This window comes from Mesocricetus auratus, unplaced genomic scaffold (genome assembly GCF_017639785.1).
Source record: "Mesocricetus auratus isolate SY011 unplaced genomic scaffold, BCM_Maur_2.0 Super-Scaffold_100011, whole genome shotgun sequence".
NCBI lineage: Eukaryota > Metazoa > Chordata > Mammalia > Rodentia > Cricetidae > Mesocricetus > Mesocricetus auratus.
In genome coordinates this window covers 79,714,060-79,732,217 of record NW_024429195.1, presented here as the reverse complement: position 1 = coordinate 79,732,217, position 18,158 = coordinate 79,714,060, and positions in this window count along the sequence as shown.

The window sequence follows — 18,158 nt, the reverse complement described above, 5'->3', positions numbered from 1 at the left end:
CACATTCATAGCAGTCATGGACCACGTTGGCCTGCATGTCATAGGATAAACACCTTGAAAGCATTAGCAATACAACAAAGATTACATCTGCAACTATAATACTCACCAGATTATCAAAATCAACGCAATGATGGTCCCTATATTTAATGTCATAGCCCCTAAATTATACTAGTACATATAACAAAGGCTTAATGTGGTTATTTATGATTTTAATTGAATTTGATAACTTTAAATCTTTAGACAACTATGTTGAATATTTAAACTCAGTGTCCCTGTCAGGGTAGTGAGAAGGATGGTAGCAGATGGTACTTCCAAAGCCTTGCAATCATGTGTTAGCTGGATTATTTCACAAGGCTCAAATAAATTCAAAGACATTAAAATCAATTCAAGCAGGTCTCCTTGGCCTTGACCCAACTTTTCTGCCAATTATAGGCCATCAGGAAACTTTATGTACTGATGGGACATTGCAATGGATTCCATTAAAAAGCTTTAGAGGTTAGCAATTTGTGTTAAATATGAACAAATATCCTCATGGCGATAACATTATGTTGTTAGTGTTTTTTGTGCTAACTCTAGGAGGTGGGTATAGGAATATCCTGATTTGATACATAAGAAGATTCCAAAAAGGGAAACATGGCATGTACTCTCTCATATATGGATTTTAGATATAGACCTGGGGAGTGCCAGCCTACAATCCTATGGCCAGAGAGTCTGGGAAACAGAAACTTCATTTAGTGGCTGATCAAAGAAGAGGCAGACTCCCTCGGTTAAGTACTGAGCTGAACTCAAGAAAGCCAGTAACAGAGAGGGAGGACTGATGATCAAAGGGATTAAGACTGGGCTGGTTTAACCCCCAGAAACAGCTGACCAGACAAAGGTTAACTCTTGAATCCCAGGCATCAGCCTGGGAATCCAGCATGGGACTGATCAAGACTCCCTGAATCTGGGTGTCAGTGAGGAGGCCTAGGGAATCTATTGAGCCTTGGGCAGCAGATCAGTACCCATCCCAAGTATACACACGGACTTTGGACTCCCATAGAACAATGTGAGGTGCACTCTCACCCTGAACTCTTGGGGAAGGGTCTAGGCCCTTCCCTATATGAAATGACAGACTATGGACACCCCCATGGAGGGCCTCACCCTCCCTGGGGGAATGAGGGGATAACGGGGGGGAGGGGGGTTGGGGGGAGGGCACGGGAGGAGGGGAGGGAAAGGGAGAGGGACCTGGAACTGACTTGTGAAGCAACCTTGTTTCTTATCTAAATTTAAACTGGAAAATAAAATAAAAAAAAAGAAGATTCCAGAGCACAGATGATGTGTGTAAAACAGTAATTCTCTTTGACTTTCTTTCTGGTCTCTTTGTTTATGCTGAGATGAGGGTATGCTATGTAGCCCATGCTGAACTCTACTCCTGATCCTCCTGCCTCTGCTTCTTGAGTGCAGGAATTAGCATCATGGACCACCACAACAGCCTCAGTCTGTCTCAATATGAGATAGATTGCCAAGCCAGAAAGGACAACTGACATGCTGGATGCCTGTGGGTTTTGTCCTAACCTCTCTAATACTTATTTTGGGGACCTTGTTTTTCTTTTATTAACATAATACTTACTCTCTGCCATTGAAATTATCTTGAAGCTTGGCCTATTTCCCAAAAGTCTGTTTTAATAATTCTTTTTATTTTAGTGTGACCTCATTTCTGAGTACAGAAATCTAGAAGAAATAATTTCTCCAAACAGTTACCTATCCTGTTTTTCCATAAAGAGCAGCATTAGTGAACATGAAATACCCATTATTTCTTCCTTGTTCTCTTGCCCAGTTGGGGTCACTGTACCCATTTATTATATGAGTTAATTTTCTATCAGATCTCCCTCTCTCCATATCCATGAAATATGAAATCAATAGGAAGTTGGACTTTATACTGTTTCCAAACTATGGTCTTCCAGTTCCAACATTTCAACAATCTTGTATTCTGGTTTTAAATTAGAATGCAAAGAGCAGGTTTCCTTCCTGCATTTTCACACACACACACTCACACACACACACACACACACATTGGTTAATCCTTCTCTCCCATCCATCCCCAATCTCCACTCTTCCTCCACCTCTACCTTAATTCCTCCAGGGTTCCACTCCCAAATTCCATGTTGCGTGTGTTCCATTACTCTCTCCACACTTCCTCCTAAAGTGTGTTTGTCCCTCTTGTGACCCTTCTAGATGCATGATCTTTACCCACCTTTGCTCCCAGGTAACTCCATATACACGTGTGTGTGTGTGTGTGTGTGTGTGTGTGTGTGTGTGTGTGTGTGTGTACATGCTCCCAGGTAACTCCATATACACATGTGTGTGTGTGTGTGTGTGTGTATGTGTGTGTGTATACATCAGAAGCAATAGCAGCATATGAGAGAGAATATGTGGTTATTTGTCTTTCTGAGTGAGGATTAGTTCACTTAATGTATTTTTCAACTTGATTCATTTTTCTGCAAATTTCAGTTCCACATTTTTTATGGCTGAATAAAATTCTGTGTGCATATGTACCATGTTTTCTGTACAAGTTCATGAACTGATATACATCTAGGTTGGTTCCATTTCTCTACTATTGTGAATGGAACAGCAATATACATGAATATTTATGTATCGCTGTACTAGGATACATACTCCTTTGGGTATATACCCAGTTATGGTATAGTTGGTCATGTGGCAATTCCATTTTTAGTTTTTTAAGAAACTTCCACACTTACTTCCTTATTGGCTGCATGAGTTTAATTATTTGCACCAACAATGAAAAATACTTTCTCCTTCCCTACAGCTTGCCAATATTTGGACTTTTCCTTCTTAATCATAATAATTCTAACTGGGGTGAGATGGAATATCAAATTATTATTACTTTGCTAAATTATGGTTAAAGACATTAAATGCTCTTTAAAATAATTGTTTTAAAATATTTATAATTATGTTTCTTCTTTTGAAAAGAACCAAAGATGCTCTGCCTTTGACATTGGCCTTAAGATGATCTTCCCTGACTGCAGATATGGCCTTCTCCTGCTCCTGCCTCCCCATCACCCCATCGCCCACAACACAATGGTAGGAATTGTTTAAAATATTGGGCCCCCAGTTTTCTGTCTATTCCTTAGGGTCAGATGCACAGGCTTCAGCACAAGAAGGGCAAACGGCTGTGGGTTCCAGTGTTTGAAATCGGTGTTTGCAGGAGGGAAAACACAAGACACATGCCTTTGCCTTTGTCTTCAAGGGTATGAATTTGCTGAATTCCTCTCGCTCGGTGGTTCTCAACCTTCTTAACGCTGTGGCCTTTTAATACAGTTCCTCAAGTTGTGACCACCCCATAATTTATTTTCATTGCAACCTCATAATGGTAATTTTGCTACTACATTGAATCATAATATAAACATGTGAAATGTGTGATATCTGATATGTGACCCCTGTGAAAGGATTTTTGACCCCCGAAGGGGGTGGCAACCCATGTGTTGAGAACCAATGCTCTCAATCTCTGAGATTTCTAGAAACTGTCGGGCAGGTTATCAATTACATTTTATTTGTTGCAATTTCTTGTTTTCCAAAATAGCTATCCACCTGCTTCTAACAAAATTTAGGTGCAATTTCATAAGATAAATTATTATTCACTACCAATGGGCCAAGATTATCACAGTTATGAAGCAGCAATGCTTAATGCACTAATGACTTATGGTCCAAATTTTAATTTAAAAAACCTTGATTCAATAACTCAAAGAAACCAAAACTATCTGTTTCTTTAAAAATAAAAAGATGTCTACAGTCATAATGTGCTTGTGAGATTTTGACTGCACACCACAGCAGGGCATCCCAGCATCCACTTTTACGTGGTACGTTGGGTTCTCCCCAGAGAAGGAAAATGCTTCATTTCTATCCTATTGGAATCAGATGTTTAGAAATTCTAAGCGCTCATAAACCAACTTTCTATTGCTGCGAAACTTTAAAATGTAAAACGTGAAAAAGGTTCAGCCAAAAACCAAAAGGTGTGGCTAACGGAAGGAGAGAAATGAGGGAGCAGTGGCAGGAAGCGAGCTGGGAGAGTCACCACAGCACCCGTGTGAGGTGAGGGAGCTCAAGGAAAGGGAGACTATGGATTTGGGTTGCTGAGACAAAGTCCACAGCAACCACTTTCCCTTTGTGTTTCTAGGGGTGTCTCATCAGAGTGGCTCAATGCCATGACCGTCTAGGCACTTCCTGGGGGCTGAGAGCTTACTTCTAAAAGTGTGCAGATGAAAGTGACGGGATTTATGACATTCTATCCCCAAACATGGTACCTTGTCATTTGAGGAAACAGCAGGAGATGCAGGTCTCTCGACACCTCCCCGGCTTCTCTGAATCAAGTCATAAAGGGCTAACAGGCTATGGAGTTGACAAGAATCTGAGCAGAAAAGGCTTCCTCAGTTTCCCGGGGTCATCGCCATTGCATTACTGCCTTTGTGTTCCCATTGTCACCATGCCTTCCCATTCCCATCATGCCCTTGTCTTCCCATTGCCTCAGGACCACCTGTGCTTTATCAAACCTAACATGAAAGCATGTTAAATAGAGGAGGGATGGAATACAACCAAAAGATATTATGTATGCATACATTTTATACATTAGGGTGGCTTAATAAAAGGCATACAAATATGGAGAATGTTTGATAATTGAATAAGTCAGGTTATATTATTCTTTTAATTTGCATTTCTATTGGGGATGTTGCACAATTTTCAAATTATGTATTTGCCACTTATTTTTCTTGGTTGTGAATGTTTAAAAACTACAATTGTATTTATAGAGATACATAAAATATTTATCCTATCTCCAAATGAGTCCTGGCTAATAGCAATGTGAACGCATAAAGATGCAAAATTATGATAATTAAGTAAACACCAGTAAAAGCTTAAAAAAACCTTTACTAAATGAACTCATACACTTTTGTTAGTCTGTATTTTGTTATAGGAGTCCCAGTGATAAGCTTACCATAGATGAAAGGAATTTTTTCCTCCTGCACAAGAGAGCAACATATACAATGGTGACATCTGGAAAAAACAAGCAAACAAGCAGGGAAAAGAGGCAGAAATGGGTCCTGCTGCTTCCTCACACAGGGCGTGTCTGGGTCCTTCCCACTGTGTCTCCTACTTAGCCCTCACTGAGGCAGTTTGCCTGCCTGTCCCACTACTGTCAATTTGTTCTACCTGCTTTGTTGTGCGCAGCACTTTTTGAAATCATTTATTTCTTTTCTACGCTTATGGTCTAGCCTCATCCTCACTAAATGCATGCACAGGCACACACACACACACACACACACACACACACACACACACACTCCCTAGACAGCAAGCTGGTTGACATCTGTGACGCTGTCCTGATCCTCATGGGTATCCTCAGCATCTGGCAATGTCCTGTGTGTAGGATAAACTTCCATAAATGTGAAGTGATGAAATGGGGTTGGCGAGTGGATGAGTGAACTGTCTCAGTGCTCATCCACGGCCCATTCCAGACAGCAAGGAATCTACCCACACTCTGCTGGGAACTGGTGGGGAAAATGTCAAAAGTGGATATTGAGTGAATCATAAAACTAATGAAATGTAAGAAAATAATATCTTTGTCTCTGTGTCATTGTTCCCAAGGAATACCCCTCCCTGTGTCCTTCATTGGTTCCCAAGGAATACCCCTCCCTGTGTCCTTCATTGGTTCCCAAGGAATACCCCTCCCTGTGTCCTTCCTTGGTTCCCAAGGAATACCCCACCCTGTGTCCTTCCTTGTTATCTTCCTTAAAAGCATAAATAAATATAAAAACTAACAATAGCAATTTAGCATAGGGCATGGACCTCAGTTGATACGCATTCACTCATTAGTATGATCAGCGACAGAAGGATTGTTTTCCTGCTCTGGATAGAAAGTTCCATGGAGGGAAAATAATGTATAGTTTTTATTATTGTTTATCTAGCTCTTGGCATATTGCATATTATGAGTAGTAACTGTTTTGTGCATGAAACCATGGGTAAATGGAGAAATGAGTGTATATATATTTGCACACAGACAAAGTGATACAGGCATTCACAGGGATAAGCCATCACTTTTAGTTTCTGCAGTGTGTGTCGGGTTTCTTGGGGCATATCACAGAAGAGGTAATGGGGTGCTTGATGCAGCCAGGGTAACAAATGTACTGGGCTTTTCATCTGAAGGGGTGGAGTCCAGCTGGAGATGGAAAGCCTTTAACAAGAGCTGAAGACACAGACGTGTAGTTACAGTACAGCTGATTGCACAGTGGGGCCGAACAACAGATGGGTTATGTAAAAGCACGCATGTGCTTTCTTACAGTGCTCAGGTTAAACTTAGCAGCAGGGGGCTTGGAATGCTGCACTGTCCCATAGTGTCACCAACAGAGAGGTTGATGGAATTCAGCACATCACACTCTGGGACAAAGAACATTTTGAAGCAGGCTTCTGTGTCTAGAAATCTACATGTAGTGTTTACATATAAGTGTGAGCATTCTTTGTTTTTAGCGTGTGTGTGTGTGTGTGTGTGTGTGTGTGTGTAAGCCAAAGGTCAGCCTCACTGTGCTTCATCACTTTAGTTTTCAAGGCAGGGTCTCTGACTGAATGTGGAAATCAGATTCAGCCTCCAGTTATTCCCAGGGATCCTTCTGTCTCCACCTCCCCAGCTTTGAGATGGAAGGACTGTGACCTACCTGTCTGACTTGTCCTGTGGATACCAGGGGTCTGAACTCAGATGTTTTTGCTTGAGCAGCATTTTACTATCTCCTGGGTTTCAAATATACTATGTGCTTTTCTGTTTTCCCCCTTTTTAAATTTAAATTAGAAACAAGCTTATTTTACAAGTGAATCCCAGTTCCTTCTCCCTCCCCTCCTCCCCTGCCCCCCACTGAGACCCATCCCATGTCCTTTCTGCTCCCCAGGGAGGGTGAGGCCTTCCATGGGGATCTTCAAAGTCTGTCACATCATTTGGAGCAGGGCCTAGCCCATCTCCCACCCCCACCCCGTGTGTCTAGGCTGGGAGAGTATCCCTTTATGTGGAGCGGGTTTCCAAAGTCCATTCATGTACTATGGATAAATACTGATCCACTACCAGAGGCCCCATCAGACCACCAAACTGACATCCTTGTTCAGGGGTTCTGGAACAGTCCTATGCTGGATTCCCAGCTATCAGTGTGGGGTCCATGAGCAACCCCTTGTTCAGGTCAGCTGTTTCTGTAGGTTTTTCCAGCATGGTCTTGACCCCTTTATTCAACACTCCTCCCTCTCTGCAACTAGATTACAGCAGTTCAGCTCAGTGTTTAGCTGTGGGTGTCTGCTTCTGCTTCCATCAGCTACTGGGTGGAGGCTCTAGGATGGCATATAAGGTAGTCATCAGTCTCACTATTGGAGAAGGGCATTTAAGGTAGCCTCTCCACTATTGCTTAGATTGTTAGTTGGGAGTCAACCTTGTAGATCTCTGGGCATTTCCCTACTGCCAGATTTCTCTTTAAACCTATAATGGCTCCCTCTACTATGTTGTTCTCTTGCTCGCCTCTATTCTTCCCCTGATTCGATCTTCCTGCTCTCTCTTGTCCCCCTCTCCCCTCCTCTTCCCTCCTTGTCTTTCTTCTAACTCCCTCTCTCCTCCCCCCATGCTCCCCATTAGCTCCCTTTCCCCTTCTCCAGGGGATGTAGACATCAAGTGTGCTTTGCCACCAGTGTATCAACACACTAGCAAAAGTGTAAGAGTTAACATTTCAAAGAAACAGCCCCATACAAAGGGGAGGAGACACTTTCTTGTTGTTGTTTTAAGCAGAAGTGTAACTACTTCCAGAAAAACAGGCATCCTTTTTAGAGGAACTCATTAGAAGTTGCTTACAACTAATGGGAGAGGAGTCTAAAATTTAAGCAATAGATCATTATTTTCTGAAGGTGTGTGCTATTAAAGAGTCTGCTTTCACCTTGATCTGTGCCTCAGTGGTACTACTGAGAGGGCCCATGTCTGAATTCCCTGCCCATCCCCCAAGCCTCCCTGACAAAGACCACTTAGTTTGGCACTTGAGAGGGAGTTACTGAAAGGCTCACGTGGGATAGAACTATCCAAGATGGGAACCTTAGTTACCTTGTACTCTCTTGATGGCTTCTTCCTTTCTTTTCTTCTTTATTTTCTCTCTTTTTTCAATACCTCCCTTACTCTTTGTTTGGTTTGGTTTGAAAAAATTATACTTAACTAGAAGAATGAAACTTAATGCTACAATCTCAACTATTTCAAATTTCAAGTGTGTCACTGACTCGGTTTCTAAGCCAAGTTTCCTGGCCAAGGTAAAAAAAAAAAAAAAGAAGAAGAAAGAAAGAACTTCTCTGCTCCCAGCAAAGAGTTATAGCATCATGAACATCTGGAATGCATATTCAGTTTCTTTACGTGATTCCCATAGACCTAATCCCATTGGGTTGTCGGACTATAAAAAGTGTTAACATAGTTATGCCACACACATGATTTTGTCACATAACATTTGTTTAAGAGAGCCAGTAAGAGGCCCATTTAAAGCACCGCAGTAGCTCACAGAGCCCATGAAGCCCACCTTGGCCTTTCCTGCTCACTTTATGGACTGAACTAACTTGCATGATCCTGGGATACATCAAGTTATTCTCCAGGTAGTGTAGATTATTAGCTGTCAGAAGTTCGTTCTACTTTGGGGTGACCTCCCTTTCAGCATGAGTGATTGGGCTGCCCCAGTGACAAGCTGCATCCCCCAACCATTCATTGAGGCCATGACTTTCTCTTCATAATGAAAACTCCCCAGGGTAGGATAAACACAGTGCACAGTGTTATCCTTAGCAGCTTGTGACATAGGTGCCACTGAATTATTTCACAAGAGCTCAGTGGAGACCCTTGGAAATGTTATCTATTAGCTGCAGTAATGCACAAGGATGGCCATTGGTAGAGGACACTGATTAGTGTCGTTAGAGAGTTCTTCGTGACCTCGCTTCGCATCTGTTCTGAGTTTATCCCTCCCACTGTAAAGATTCCATTCAGTCCCCAAGGCTTTTGGGCTTTGTGTCATGCTTGTTTTATAGTGAGTCCTAAGAGTAGGTTGGTTGCTCTATTGGGCTGTGTGTCATGCTTGTTTTACAGTGAGTCCTAAGAGTAGGTTGGTTGCTCTATTGGGCTGTGTGTCATGCTTGTTTTATAGTGAGTCCTAAGAGTAGGTTGGTTGCTCTATTGGGCTGTGTGTCATGCTTGTTTTATAGTGAGTCCTAAGAGTAGGTTGGTTGCTCTATTGGGCTGTGTGTCATGCTTGTTTTACAGTGAGTCCTAAGAGTAGGTTGGTTGCTCTATTGGGCTGTGTGTCATGCTTGTTTTACAGTGAGTCCTAAGAGTAGGTTGGTTGCTCTATTGGGCTGTGTGTCATGCTTGTTTTACAGTGAGTCCTAAGAGTAGGTTGGTTGCTCTATTGGGCTGTGTGTCATGCTTGTTTTACAGTGAGTCCTAAGAGTAGGTTGGTTGCTCTATTGGGCTGTGTGTCATGCTTGTTTTATAGTGAGTCCTAAGAGTAGGTTGGTTGCTCTATTGGGCTGTGTGTCATGCTTGTTTTATAGTGAGTCCTAAGAGTAGGTTGGTTGCTCTATTGGGCTGTGTGTCATGCTTGTTTTACAGTGAGTCCTAAGAGTAGGTTGGTTGCTCTATTGGGCTGTGTGTCATGCTTGTTTTACAGTGAGTCCTAAGAGTAGGTTGGTTGCTCTATTGGGCTGTGTGTCATGCTTGTTTTACAGTGAGTCCTAAGAGTAGGTTGGTTGCTCTATTGGGCTGTGTGTCATGCTTGTTTTACAGTGAGTCCTAAGAGTAGGTTGGTTGCTCTATTGGGCTGTGTGTCATGCTTGTTTTACAGTGAGTCCTAAGAGTAGGTTGGTTGCTCTATTGGGCTGTGTGTCATGCTTGTTTTACAGTGAGTCCTAAGAGTAGGTTGGTTGCTCTATTGGGCTGTGTGTCATGCTTGTTTTACAGTGAGTCCTAAGAGTAGGTTGGTTGTTCTATTGGGCTGTGTGTCATGCTTGTTTTACAGTGAGTCCTAAGAGTAGGTTGGTTGCTCTATTGGGCTGTGTGTCATGCTTGTTTTATAGTGAGTCCTAAGAGTAGGTTGGTTGTTCTATTGGGCTGTGTGTCATGCTTGTTTTACAGTGAGTCCTAAGAGTAGGTTGGTTGCTCTATTGGGCTGTGTGTCATGCTTGTTTTACAGTGAGTCCTAAGAGTAGGTTGGTTGCTCTATTGGGCTGTGTGTCATGCTTGTTTTACAGTGAGTCCTAAGAGTAGGTTGGTTGCTCTATTGGGCTGTGTGTCATGCTTGTTTTATAGTGAGTCCTAAGAGTAGGTTGGTTGCTCTATTGGGCTGTGTGTCATGCTTGTTTTATAGTGAGTCCTAAGAGTAGGTTGGTTGCTCTATTGGGCTGTGTGTCATGCTTGTTTTACAGTGAGTCCTAAGAGTAGGTTGGTTGCTCTATTGGGCTGTGTGTCATGCTTGTTTTACAGTGAGTCCTAAGAGTAGGTTGGTTGCTCTATTGGGCTGTGTGTCATGCTTGTTTTACAGTGAGTCCTAAGAGTAGGTTGGTTGCTCTATTGGGCTGTGTGTCATGCTTGTTTTACAGTGAGTCCTAAGAGTAGGTTGGTTGCTCTATTGGGCTGTGTGTCATGCTTGTTTTACAGTGAGTCCTAAGAGTAGGTTGGTTGCTCTATTGGGCTTGTGCTTATAGGCAGCACCTGGCAAACAGTCTATGATTTCATTTTCATTATCTGAAAAATCCCCAGGAGTTAGAGACTTGGTAAAGGTCAGATGTCAGGATGTTTGAGCTAAAAATCCCCTTGGTAGGAACAGAGGCCCCCACTTAGAAATATAAGGCTTCTCCCAAATTGTAAATACTACAGTCATCTCAGGATGGCTCTGACTTTTCCAACCAGTGGAGTTAGATTAACAACCCTGGCACCTTGCAGAAGAGCTCGCCAAGGCCAGGACGTGGGATCACTACCTTGGTGAGGGCCAAAGTGGGAGGAAGGCCTGCCAGTTGGGTTGGCAGGATTCTAACTCCAGCAAGCTCCAAATCTGAAGTCACCATTTTCCTTGTGAAGAATCATGGACATTAAGCCAGGATTGATTAAAGGGAGCCAGTTCAGCTAATACTCATTAGACAGGGAAGGCAAAAAAGGATGGAGTACGGTGAAGAGGGGCCCCAGAGAATACCTGGATTCTTCAGCCTTAAGAAATCTAGACAGCAAAACAAAGACAGTGTTAGCCCTGGAGCCCAGCTCTCGGAGAGGTGGCATAGTCATCATGGACCCACAGACCTGAGCAAAGCTTGTATAAGTCCCTTGGGGGTCAACAGAGTGTTGCTTAGCACTGGAGTTGTCTTCTGCAGTCCCTCACACCTAAAGCTCCAGAAAGACGACGCTGTGGGAAGTCCAATCTTTATTCTTACCAGAAAAGCAGAAATGCTTTCTAGTTCAAGTGGAGCCTCAGCTGAGCCTTGGCTTGGGCTCTTACACTTCTTCCTTCTGGAAAGTGATTGTCTAACTGCACTGCTTTGAGTGCTTGCTTTGTTTCATTAGAGGCAGCCCAGTATGAGAGGAAGTCTGTCTGAACCAGAATTATAACTAGATTAAATCTGGGGTCTGTAATTTACTCTCCATACATTAGCAAAAGCACTTAACTTCTCCTGGCTCTCTTCATGCGTCTCGCAACTACTTGGAGAGTGTTATATATTCCTAGAACTGCACTAAGCCCTTTGAAGTGAAAATTAAAATAGAATATTCCATTAAAGTACACGAGAATTAAATGAGATCATTAAAATAAGATTAAATAAAGAATTGGTTATAATATGCACTCAATTGTAGTAACGGTAGTATATTAAGTGACCAATCCTATTGAACAGCTGTTACACATCTAGATGTATACTCAGAGGTAGGGCCATGTGGCTAAACAGTAACAACTTAGTTATGAATATCCTGTACTAGGAACTAGCAACAGAGGAGACCACTGAAAAAGAGGATGCATTGAAAGTTAGGAGAATGACTTAAATGGACCAAATGACTCCCAGGACTCACCTCATGCACCTGAAAAAGTGTGAGCCCCTTGAACGTAAGATGTAAAGAAAATGGCTCGAGCAGTCATTCATTGGCTGGACTGCTTGCAGGGAGATGGTTTTAGAAAACAACGCACACAGTAACGAGGAGGATGGGGGGGGGAGAGTGAATCTTCAGAACGTTGCAGGAGACAGTGGAAGAATATGGGTGAGGCTGATAAATAAGTGCATAGAGAAATCACATAGGCAAGCCAAGACCAGCCTTGACTTAGAGAGACCTAGAGCCCTTGAAGAATAAGAAGGGAAATATTTTCTCACACAAATGGACATATGTACTAGAGTTTCCCCTGACATTAATAACAAGGGTGTATATAGCTGTCATAATACCGTAATACCTGCTTGGTGAAAAAGAAAATGGAAAATGCAAAACAAGCATTTTGAATGTTAACAGTCTCTTGTTACTCTGATACTCAAAGTGTCCTGGCCCAAGTAAGGCCAGGCACAGAGGCAGCCTCTGAAGGAAAGGATGTGGAAACAGCTATCTTCATCAGATTTACCCCAAATACTACCTTAAGCCTGAAATTTCTCTCCACCACTCCAAACAAACAGCAGATTGTGCTCTGAGGGAATGAGCATCCTTCATCTTGTCTAGACAACAGTAGCGCAGATGTTTAAGTAGGTGCTTGTGTACATGTGTTTCAGCAGTGTGATATTCGTGTGTGCCTTATGCATATTCATTTCCTTCTGCAGGAAAAATTCAAAATACTGTCACCAGTCCACAGCACCTTTGTAAAATACTAATGGCATATCACAGAGAGAGAGGACTTGCCTTCAGCAATAACCAAGAAACAATAAATGAGGCAACCCAAGGCTTGAGGAAAATGCACTAACGAAAACTTAAAACCAGAAAACACAGACAGTTCACTTGAGATCTCTTTTTTGTAACTTGGAAATGATTTTTATTATCTTGATGATTAATTTTTAATGAGGGTATCTTTGAGAGTCATTGGTGGCATGATTAATTCTGCGTGTGAGCTTAGCTAGGTCCCAGTACCCAGATACTTAGTCAAATGTGCTTTTCATGTCACTGTGATGTTTTATTACTTTTTATTTAGTATGTGTATTTGTTTGGTGAGTGTGCTCATGCATTTGTGTGCATTTTTGCATACATAAGCATGCATGTGAAGACAACTTGGGGGAGTTGATTCTCCACCAAGTGGTTCCTGGAGATACATCTCAAGTTGTCAGAAGTGACAGCAAATACCTTTACCTGCTGATCCATCACACTGGTCTTTCTGGGATTGCTTTTAAAAAATATTAATATTTAAATCACATTTTAGTGAATCTGGTTTCTATTCATAGTATGCCTTATCCAACTGATGTCCAATATCCACTAGACAATAGCTGGCCTTCTTGGATGTAAAAGAGGGAACTGTGATATCAAACTGCTTTGCTTCAAAGAAGGACAGATCTTCCTTGGCTTCCCACCTACTGATCTACTTTGTAGATTTTAAATATCCAACTCACTAGATCTGTATAAGTTAATTTCATAAAAGGAAAATCCTACATGAATGCATTTGACTAATGCAATTGTGTTTAAACTTTATTGAATGCATATTAAATAATTAATATTCAGTCTATGAAAGAAATTGAAGCCTTAACTAAGAGGTTATAAAATGGAGCCAAAATATATTGTTAGTACATTTGTGTTTATACCAGGTTTGTTCCAGGTTCAAAGAAAAGGACAAAAGGACTCCACAGTCCAGAGTAGCAGCCTTATCTCCCAAGTCATCCCAACATTTGAAGTCTCCATTTTCCTGTGCCTGTGCTCATACTGCTCCCAACGCCTGGGGCAGCCTGCATGGTGTTCCAGCTTGGAAGTGAGCTCATGCTTCAACAGCATCCACTTATCAAGTTTAAGTGGTGAATTACCAAAGGCCCCAGTAGGTACAAAGTCTCTGCTTTAATCAAGTGCTCAAACTCCTGTCCATGCAAGGGACCCTCCAGAAAGTAGTCTAAAAAGTTCCCAAGAGGCCCCTTGATGGTTTAAAAACAAAGCATGTCTCAAAGAACATGATAAAACTTCTTTAAACCACATGAGAAGTTGGGATGATCTGAGAAACCAGGTTTCCTGGACAGTTCAGGGCTTCATGGAAATTAGACCTTTTCACCTCAACTCTTAAATCTTTACCAACTATAATACTTTCATTTTTCCTTGAAAATCTATTTCCCCAAGCATTGCAATTGCATCTTTCAGAATGGAGTAGCTGGGAGCACTGTGGAGGAGAGAACCAGCACAGTTCTCCTCAGAGCTGTTGAAACCAGTTTGAGTTGTAATGTAACCCTGAGTCCTGGTTAAGATAAATCTTGATTATCGACTTGATTGGCTCTGGAGTCTACAGAGACACACCTCTGAGATCATTTCCAGGACAGAGTATCTGAAGGGAGAAGACCCTTCACCACAATGGGATGCCTTCAATGGCAGCCAGGTCCTCAACAGACCCTTATCACCTGGCCTGCTGGTCTACTTTTGCTTCCTATTTGTGAGTATGTCTAGTCTGTAGATGCCCCCATCACATCAAAATCTAACTTCTCCATCTTCTGATGTGGACTGAGGACCAGCAGCTTTCCAGAAATCCTGCAGCTTTCAGTGCCACACTCAAAATCACACCTAGAGCTACATGGTTCTGAGCTTCTGAAGTCCCATTACTGGACTACCTAGCCCCTAGCAAGTAGGCCAATCCAGGAAGGACCCTTTTAGTATGTGTCCATTCTATCAGTTCTGTTCTTGTAGGAACCCCTGACTAGCACAGACCATTTAGGAGTTCTGCGTTGTTCCCAGGGCTCATCACACATTGAATTGATGGGCAAGTCTTCATACACTAGGGAAATATTGAGACTGTCTTCTAGTTGTTCAAGGAAGCTGTCAATGGAGGGATGGGGACACCAAAAGGACTCCACAAGTAAGACACTGTGTCCATGACAACAGCCTAATCTCCCATGTCGCCCCAATAAATGGAACACCCCATTCCCACATGCTTCTGCTCATACTGTTGCCCATGCATGGAAAAGCATTTGCTGAGTTCCAGTTTGGAAGTGAGCTTGCACTTTGAGCCCTAACTCAATACCAATTTGTGGTAACATCTACAGATGCTTCCAAAGACTGGACTAAAACACTAATGAGATTAACAGAAATCCAAACTATCTAGAAATATAATTAGCTCATTTGTAGGGTGCCATTTTTCTAAACATGCATGTTCTTTGTTCTCAGTATTTGTCTGCGAACAATTGCTGTGAACAATTGCTTTCCCAATACAGTAACATGTCACATGATGCAATTCTCAAATACTAGACTTCCACATGTCATCCATACACTATCACAACTGTTGAACATCCATAGTACTACTGTATACTTAATTTAAATATATTTTTCTTAAATTGATATTTTTGAGACTTGGATGCATATGTTTAATATTCAACCTTATTATTTATTGTAGTGTCAAACTCAGAAAGGCATAAGCTACATACTTTTTCTCATGGGCAGACTCTGAATTGAACTATAAGTGTGTGTGTGTGTGTGTGTGTGTGTGTGTGTGTGTGTGTGTGTGAGATGAGACTAGAAAGAGCATGTATGAGGGAAGGAAAGATCTGGAAGAAATAGGAAGAGAGTAATGGAACACATGAGACATGAAAGCAGAAGGAAGGACTATTTAGGGCTGAGAGAAGAAGGGGCGGGAGGGGAGGACAGAGGGACCAAATAAGAACAAAGCATAATGACAGCTACATATGAAAAACACCACAGTGAAACCCATTGCTTTGTACCCCAACTTTAAGACAAATTCATTCCTAGAAAATACTGTTTATTCTAAGCCCACCATCTCTTATCTTAAATAGGAGCCCCTAAAAACATGTTTCAAACAGACTTTTTAAGTGTAATAATCTTAAACACTAATGTTAATGGCATTAACTATTAACATTAATGATATGGAGTCAATAGTATGAATTTTGGCTAGAAACTGCCATCTAGGAAGATTTGGGTCTTGAGATCTACCGTCCCTTTGTTGTATAGGGACAAGCAGGATGTGTGTGTGGGGGGGTGACGCTCAAACTGACTAGGGTCAGGTTGAAACTTTCTTCTTCGCAGATTCAGGGTAGAAAGAGGGTTAAAAATGGAATCACTTCTGTACCTAGAGAGCCCTTGACGCCAGGGGTTCCAACCCACATTTGAAAACCGAGATGTCAGAGCAGGAAGAGTGTACAGGAGGACTGCCTCCGGGCTGCGCTTGGGAGAACCTAAATTTAGGTTTCGTTTAACACATCCTTACACCCTGTGTCATTTTCTTATTTATAAAATGAGAAGGCCTGCCACTTTACTAAGAGGGCTATGACTTTAAAAAATATTTTACTTTTATCATCATTTATTTTCCGCACCTGAAGTCTTTTGACACCATGTTTTGAGCTCCTATCAGGAGACAGGACAGGAGAAGACGTCGTGCAGTTCACGCTACTTCTTTGCCCTTCAACACTTCACCCTTTTAAATGACAGTGAGGGAAATATATGCTTCTTTATTTAAAGGCTTAATTAAGTAAAGGTACATGTAGCTCATATATGAGTCCAGGACTTTTCACCGCTGCGCCCCCCTCCCCCCCCCCGAGTCCAGGGAAGATTAAAGTGGCAGTTTCCAAATTGCCCACTAGAGGGCGCGCACTTTATTATTATTATTATTATTATTATTATTATTATTATTATTATTATTATTATTATTATTAAGGAAAGAGCCTGGGTGGGTTCTCTTCCTCATTCATTCAGGTATTTCTCTCCTCAAACATCTCTTTTCTACTTATACACACACACACACCTACACATACATACACACCCACACACCTACACATACACATGCATACCTTCACACACACATACCTACACATACACATACACATACATACACATACACACACATACCTACATACACACACATACATACCTACACATACACATGCATACACATACACATACACACATACCTACACACATACACACACACTGACATCAATGTCAGCAACAGCAGTAAAGATAAAAATTATCACAACATGGCCTTTGAAGGCGGTGCCTCTCCAATGAACAAAGAGAAAATTGGCACTTTGACTCAAGCAAAAAGACCAGGGGACCAGGGGACCAGCTATTGCCCCATTTTCGGCTGCTCTCAGGCAACCTTCACTTTCTGAGAATGAACAAGTTTGTTTTATTTATTTCTTGAGATAGGTGTGAAAGTCTTCCGGAGCTGCAGCTTTATGCAAATAGACCACTCCAGTAGAAGGCTGGAGGGAGGGTTAGTTATTTATATCTGACAGGCCTTACACATGTGAAAGGTGAGGCTGTGCGAGCCTCAGGCTCCAGAGCGGATGCTCTCATGATGAGCACATCTTTGCAGTTAGCCATTTTTGTGGCATACAGTTCCCATGTCTGTTAGATTCTGTCTCCACAGAACTGTGTAAGCATTCAGCAGCTTCAAAATGACCTCAGCTATTCCTCCCCAGGGTGGTTTCTGGCCTGATCTCCTCCTGGGTACTAAACTTATTACCACCTTGAGCTTCCGGTAGATTTCCCCCCTGCCCTGCCCCATGTTAAAGGCCTTTTACTCTTCACACTGATTCCTAGAATTTACAAAGAGCATGGATGTTCTCCAGGGATTATTGCCCCTGTTCTGCTGCCGGCTCCCCCTCCCTGCTAACACACACGGTTCTCCAGTTTAAAATGTATGTGGATCACTCCAGGAAACCACACCCCACTCCCCAAAGGAAACTGGTGTTCCCATCAGAGTGGTTCCACAGCACAGCTGATGACGATTACCATGCACTGAAATTCAGTTTTCTTTGATTGGGACATACACTGGTACATAAATTAAAACTCAATTATCCTTTAAGGGTAAGTGGGTTATAAAACCAAGTGGGTCCCTGTGTTGTTGACACTGCTGGAGTGCAGTATCTGAGGAAATGGTCTGTGTTCTGTCCTCAAAGCAGACCTTCAGATGAAGCAGTCAGGGATAACTTGATCTGTTCTGTGCACGGCATAGCATAACAGTACGGCACTTCAAGAC